The following is a 6,680-nucleotide window of genomic DNA, read 5'->3' on the forward strand; positions in this document are numbered from 1 at the left end:
TAGTACTACACACGTGATCGAAACTATCCGGTACGCATAGTAGCCTGCACCTAGTACTACACATGCGACTTATCATTCCGGTACACGTAGTACCTTGAACATAGTAATGCACACGTGACCATCACTTTCACTTTCACATAGTGGCCTACACACAGCCCGTGCCACACATGTGATCATTTCTGTCACTTCATTTGTATCCCTGTTTATTCCGAAGGTTCAATTGGAAATTTCTCACTTTTTCTCACTTTTCTTTTTCACTAATCAAAGTCAATTCTTTGTCTTTCTTGACTTATAATGACACATTTAACTTATTTAACACTCACATTCATCAAAATAGTCCTTGACTCGAACTTTGGCAAAATTATGATTTTGCCCCTAAACTTTTGCATATTTACACTTTTACCCCAAAGCTCGGAAACTAAACTTCATCTCTTATTATTATATTTTATGACATGCTGAAAATTTTTCCCTTCTATGGCAACATCAAATTCCCACTCTAACACTTACTTATGAACATTAGGTATTTTTACCGATTATGTCATTTTACTCGTTTTCACTTAAAATCGCTTGGTAAAAGTTGTTTAACATAATTTATAGCTTCATATTCTACCATAAAACATCAAAATAAACACATTTCAGTATTTTTCCAAATATAAACCCTAGGTTAAATTATTGCTAGAATAAGCTAAATCAAGTTACCGAGACTCTAAAAACGTAAAGAACATTAAAAACGGGGTGAGAACGGACTTACAATCGAGCTTGGAAGCTTGAAAACCCTAACCATGGCTTCCCCCTTGCTAATTTCAGCCATGAGTTTGAAGAGGATGATTTTTGGCCTATTTTGTCTTCTTAATACTTTTTAATTACCAAATTACCAAAATGCCCCTAACTTAAAAATTTCCTATTTCACTTATCTCATGTCCATTTTTGTCCACAATTTAACCAATGGTCTAATTACCATTTAAGGACCTCCAATTTAAAATTTCATAACAATTGGACACTTCTAACATGTAGAACTCAACTTTTGCACTTTTACAATTTAGTTCTTTTGGCTAAATTGAATGCCCAAACGTCAAAATTTTCGAACGAAATTTTTACAAATTTATTTTGTAAAATCATAGACCATAAAAATAATTTTTTACTCGTCTAATTTTTTGTCCCGAAACCACTGTTCTGACTAGCCCCAAATTCGAGCTATTACAACGCTATTGTCCTAAGCTCTATACCCCAATCATTCTCAAGAATTTGATTGATTTTTCTTCCATTCTAATCTAGGGTCATAGGATCCATGAATGAATGTAGCCAATTGTGGCTTGGATTTTTTTGGCTAATATGTTTATATACAAAAATGTTATTATCATTGGCAACCATATTTTTACCATTCATATTTAAAAATGAATCCTTAGTTTTCAAACATCTATTCCTTTCAAAATTTCTTTTCAAATCCATGAATCAGAGAGTTTAGGTTGTACCTCTATAAAATCTTTTATGAACAATACTTAGAAAGAAAATTATATTGAGTTAAATATTTACCTCAATAATAATTCTCCAAGCTTATGTACTTAAAAGGGAGTCATTTATAATTGTTGAATCAAATAGTTGCTAATTGCATAGAAAATTTAGTTTTTGAAAGGAAGTGCTTGACTGTAGTGGTACTACGAGTGTCACTGGGAGGAGCAAACTAAAATAGAGTAAAGAAAAGGACACAATAGATTGTTTATGCAATTCGGTTTCCTTACATATGTGGAGCCTAACTTAGTGAGTAACTTCACAATCTTTAAACTCCAATACAACAAGTGGTTCACTAGTATAGCAACCTCACTTTTGCATCTTAAAGACCTAGAACACTCACCTTTAAATTTTGCCCATTTAGAACTTTGGCTGTAAATACAACTTGTTTAGTTTTAAATGCACTCATAAAACACATTCCTCAATGAATAATAAAGTGCTATCTATGATCAATACATAAACCTGTACAAGTATATCAATATATAGGAGTTTTGGAGACTTTCTAACATACTAGAGATCAATTACAATCCAATCCCTTAACTATAAAATAGCAAAATACAATATACTAATAAAGACCAATGTAAAGTGGACAGTTGGAGATTTATTCTTCAATGGTATCTTCAATGTGATCTCGATTGCTTTATCCGAACCAATCCAGTCTTCAAGGAAAGTTGCTTTAAGTGGATTGATCTTCAATTTTGAGCTTGTATACATCTAGAATATTAACATCATTCAGAGCCCAAAGATTTTGTTTCAATAAATTTCCAACTCCAAATATGGCAAGTAACAACTATCACAGTGATGATAGAAGTGGCCACATGCATTTGGCATTTAATCAACCACTTCAAAATCTTGCCTCAATAATAACATTAAAAAACAAAAAAGAATCAGTCATTAATGCTGCTTATAAAAAACCCAACCATGTTTGATATCATGGTTTGCAAAGGGTCTTCAGTCTTCACAAATGAACTTATGTGTTGAATTATTTTAAAAATATATATTAAAGAAACTATTTTCTTTAATATCAAAGGAAGTCAAGGAAAAATTATTTAATGTAAGTTTGATTAGTGTCAACTTACAGTTTTCTTTTAAATGCAATTTACTTCAATTACTTTCATTAAATGCTTTTCAGTTTAATGTTGATTTAAGAAAAAAAATTTCTTTCATCCCATAATATACATAAAGGTTCATATTCTCTATTTTGTTATCTATTTTTAAAAGTAAAACCTTTTTAAAATTTATCTTTAATTGTTTTAGTTGAGGACTATTATTGTGGAGAGGAAAATTGAGTTAAATTCCATTAGTTCGTAAACCTTCAATAGGTGTGCAATTCTTTGTGGTGGTATTGTTAAAGTCCTAGGAGGCAATTACATCAAAATCATTTGCACCAAGTGACAAACAATTTCTCTTTAAGGGCAAAGAGTTTAATCCTTGGAAACAATGTTAAGCTCTCAATAATTCAAATATATTCCCAATCGATAAGTGTGCAATTTCAAGTAAGTTTATTATTATAATTATTTAATTTTAACAAAGTTTATGAATAAGCAAAGTATACAAAATTTATATTTATTATTAAATTTTTTCTAAAATTTTAAGGCGAAAATTTTATTTTATTTTATTTGTTTGTTTACTTTGTTGGATTACCAACAAATTTTAATAAAAATAATTTTTATCTTGATTTTATAAAAAACATGACATCTATTCAAAATTCTGAAATTGATGTAGCTAAGACTTCTTCGGAAGGGAGGATTCCACTATCACTCTTGTTGGTCCATAGTGAGAAAACTAAAAATTTTGATGGAACAAAATTTAAACGATGGCAACAAAATATGTTATTCTATTTGACCACTTTGAACTTGGCTAAGTTCTTAACTGATGACAAGCTAGAATTCTAAAAAAAAAAATCTTATTCACAACCATTGTTGTTGTGGATGCATGGAAGCATAGTGACTTCATATGCATAAGTTACATCCTGAATGGCTTGGACAAGAAACTCTATGATGTTTATAGGTCCGTTAATAGTGTGAAGGCACTATGAGAGGCTTTAGATCGAAATTACAAGGCTGAAGATGCAGGCTTGAAAAAGTTCATAGTTGAAAATTTTCTTGATTTTAATATGGTTGATTCAAAGATTATGAAAATCCAAGTTTAAGAGCTTCAATTAATCTTTCATGAAATTCTTCTCGAAGGTATGGTTTAGAGTGAATCTTTTCAAGTGGCTACACTTACTGAAAATTTGTCTCTTTCTTGGAATGATTTCAAGAACTACCTTAAGCATAAGTGCAAGCAAATGGGAGTTGAAGATCTCATCCTAAGACTGAGGATAGAGGAAAACAATAAGCTATTCGTGAATAATGAAAGTTATTTTTCAATAGCCTCAAGGGTAAATGTGGTTAAAAGCATTATGAAGAAATTTCACGTCAAATGCTTTGTATGTAACAAAATTGGTCATCAAACCAAAGATTGTAGAAATAAGACTTCTTCATCTAGAAATTCAATGAGAGGAAATATTCGTCAAACCCATGTCATGAAAGTGGATAAACTTTCAAAGGACGTTTCAGAAATGAACTATTTAGCACTTGTCTCTGAGGTCAACTTGGTCATTAATCCTGAGCACTGGTGGATTGACATTGGTGCTACAAGACATGTTTTTGTTGAAAAGAAGATGTTCTCAACTTATAAAGAAGTGGATGGGGAACAACTCTACATGGTGAATGCATCTACTTCAAAAGTATTTGACATTGGAAAAGTTATTCATAACATGACCTTTGGGAAACTTCTTACCCTTAACAATGTACTCCACATAACAGATATTAGGAAGAATCTTGTGTTTGGATCTGTAACGACCTGAATTCCAATGGTGCCAAAAAATACAATTTCAAAACCCAATTTCTATAAATCGAGTCCGTAAATACAAAATAGGAATATTTACAAAGTTAGTATAAAAATATATTGAAGTTTAGTTAAGTAATTCAGCCAAAAAAACTAGTTAAGTAATGGACTAAATTGTAAAAGTCCAATCGCTATTGAGTTTTAATTAAGAAAAGACTTGGGGACCTAGATAGTAATTATCCAAAGGGCCAAAATGGTTAATAAACCAATTTAAAACATGAGATAGTGGAGGTTGATGATGGCTTCCACTTAATCTTAATTATATAATTAAATAAGTAAATAAACCTTAATTTAACTATTTATGATTTATTAAGATATTTAAAGGTTAATTAAGCTATAAATAGCTAAGTTAGTGGATGAAAAGATGATATTGTCATCTTCCTCCACCAAATCGTAGCCACTAAAGAGAAAGAAGAAATTTTCAAGCTTGCAAACACCATTCGACCACCAAAATTTCAAAGCAAAAGAAGGCGTTGAGTCGTCGAGAGAGAAACAAAAAGTGACAGTCGTCGACAAGTGACATGATGATTCAATTTATACTTTTATGATTCGAGATCCAATTAATTGTTTGCATATTCATGTTTGTAATACCCAAATTTTGCCCAGCCCGAACCCAAATATAAAAAACCAAGTAAATAAATAAATTAAATAAAAGTCCACTTTCAAAGTTTAATATTACAGACCCAAATAAATCAAAATTGCCTACAAACCGAACCCAATTAAAAAATAGCCCAAACCCAAATCTCTACCCAAACCTAATTTTAACATTAACCCAGTACCCAGCTATAATGGCCTAAATGGCCCAAATTTTTCTAGAAACCTTAGGGTTTCTGGATTCTTCTGGCGTCGTAGCAGTCAGTAGCTTCAGCACATGCACGCGCCTCCAAGCCTCTCACGCCAGATCCACGTGCGCTTCTTCCAGGCTGGCTTCGCACCTGCAACAGAAATACGGCAAAGCAGAAACGGATACCTGCAGCAACAAAAAGAAAATAACAGAAAATGATAGGGGAAGGGATTCTGTAAATTTTCTTGATTTTTATTTCTTACTTTTCGGCTATAAAAAGGCCGTCTCAAACACTGTAAATGATTACTTACACACACAGGCATATTGAATACAAAAAATAGAAAAATATTCAGGGAAATAAAAAAGAGATTCGAAAGGTGATTTTCTGATTTTCTTTTTTTTCTTTTGTTTCCTTCGATTGGTTTTGATTGCAAACAAAAAGAGAAAAGAAAAGGAGGAGTTAGAAGATAAAAACGCTTACCTAGTGGCCGATCTTCCTTCTACTTCGTCGCAATCAGAATCGAAGGGAAATTGAAGGCATGAAACGAAGCTAAAGGAGAGGGGATTGATTAGGTTTTTGCTTTAAGTGGCTGATTGAATTTTGTTTAGGATTTTTTAATTTTATATCTGATTATTGAAACGGCACCGTTTGAGGTTTGTTTCAATAGCTTCTAAACGGTACCGTTTTGATGGCCATGACCCGCGCTTGAACCTGACCCGAACAAGGCTAGATTTGCGCGTTTTTGGATCAAGGGGAAATTTGCGCAATGAGCCCCTCCGCATTCTTTTTCGTTTCAATGCAGTTTTTCTTTGATTTTTTTAATTGTTACCTCGTATTTGATTCCAATTTCATTTGGATCCATGTTCAAACGGTGTTTTTTTCCACGTTTGATTTTGAGTATTCGGATTTATGCGTTTATTTGCTGTTGTGGTCCCTTATTTTTTAAATCAAGTACAAATTTAGTCTTTCTTTTATTTTTATTTATGTTTATTGCCTATTTAGTTTTGTTTTAATTTCAATTTAATTTTCGTTCCTCTAGCTTATTTTATTTTATTTTATTTTTCTTTTGAGTGTGTTTCAATTTTAACTAAACTTTTATTAGTTTAATTTTAAATCAAATTAGTTCTTATTTTGACAAATTTAGTTTTTATTTCTAATATTATTTTAATACTTCAAATTAACATGTTTTAAATTTATCATATGTTATTCTTTTTAATGTCCATTATATACTTTTATTTTCAAACTTGGCACGATATTATTTGATTCATTGTTTATTAATATGTATATTTTATAAGAATTTGATATAATTTGTACATATTTTAATGTTTTGTTTTAGGTTATATCTTAAAATTCATTTTTGTATATCTATATGTTAAATGTTTACATAATATTTTTTTAATACTATTTTTAAATGTTATTATTATTTTATTTCAAGTCTATTTTGAGTTTATGTATGTAATTTATTTTAAAATTTCTATATGTAGGACATATTGT

General features: G+C 30.8%; 1 long non-coding RNA gene across 1 annotated transcript; it reads right to left on the reverse strand.

Moving 5' to 3' along the window:
- Nucleotides 1–5,021: 5,021 nt before the first annotated feature.
- On the reverse strand, nucleotides 5,022–5,794 carry LOC121214739 (uncharacterized). The gene is made up of 2 exons (XR_005910462.1): nucleotides 5,667–5,794; nucleotides 5,022–5,371 (listed from the first exon to the last, which is right to left on the reverse strand). It is a non-coding gene; the product is annotated as an uncharacterized lncRNA (long non-coding RNA).
- Nucleotides 5,795–6,680: the final 886 nt, after the last annotated feature.

Source organism: Gossypium hirsutum, chromosome D02 (assembly GCF_007990345.1).
Source record: "Gossypium hirsutum isolate 1008001.06 chromosome D02, Gossypium_hirsutum_v2.1, whole genome shotgun sequence".
Lineage (NCBI taxonomy): Eukaryota > Viridiplantae > Streptophyta > Magnoliopsida > Malvales > Malvaceae > Gossypium > Gossypium hirsutum.